Source organism: Triticum dicoccoides, chromosome 5B, assembly GCF_002162155.2.
Source record: "Triticum dicoccoides isolate Atlit2015 ecotype Zavitan chromosome 5B, WEW_v2.0, whole genome shotgun sequence".
In the NCBI taxonomy this organism is placed as follows: Eukaryota; Viridiplantae; Streptophyta; class Magnoliopsida; order Poales; family Poaceae; genus Triticum; species Triticum dicoccoides.
This window is the reverse complement of record NC_041389.1, coordinates 375,869,495-375,870,442: the sequence shown is the minus strand read 5'-3', so window position 1 is coordinate 375,870,442 and position 948 is coordinate 375,869,495.

Here is a 948-nt window from a genome sequence, read left to right as displayed (position 1 = left end):
TTAGGATTAGCGTGGTGAGTTCAAATCTCCAGTCCAGGATCAGGGGACCATCACTGCCATAGACAAAGAGCGCGCCCGAGCCACCCGCCGCTATAGCTCTCGCCGCCCACATGACTAAGAGACATAGCCACCACCGTTTTCATGGTGCCCGTTGGATAGCCAACCATGAGGATTGCCTTCTAGGGCCACCGTTCCCGCATCCATGCGACGAAACATCATCATCCATGATTTACATCGAAAAATATTTTTGATGATTACTTTTTTCATACACACGTACATTTTAGTGTATAATAGGAACATTTTGAATACATGTTTAACATATTTGAAAGATATGATTAACATATGTTGATACAAGATCATCATTGTTTTAATATTTATGTTTTTTGGTTCAGTTATTATGTATGTTCTACATTTTTGCATACACTAGGAACATTTATTTTGTACACATTTAAAAAAATACATGATTAAATTTTTTGTATATACATTTATTTTTTCATATATTTTTTATACATGACAACCAATTTTATATAGATATTTAGCATTTTTCAAATATTTGATAAACATTTTCAAATAGATGATCAACGTTTTTCATACACCTTATATTTTTTGTATAGTAACAACTAAGCGTGAATGTAAAATAGTTTATTCTACACCCCAGTACCGATACATAAAAAAAATTATTACACAGTATGTATAGTAACTTTAGTAAAAGTGAAGTAAATTACAAACTTAGGTAGTAAAAATTATATATTTGTAATTACTACATTTTATACGCTGTTTTATTATATTTTTATATAGCGTTAATAGGTAATAGCTTATATATATATATAGTAATGCTAAACTAAGCATGAGTGTAGAATAGCTTATTCTACACCTCGGTAATGGTACGTACAAAATATAATAATACAATATAAAATTATAGTAATTTTTATAAAAATATAAAAAATT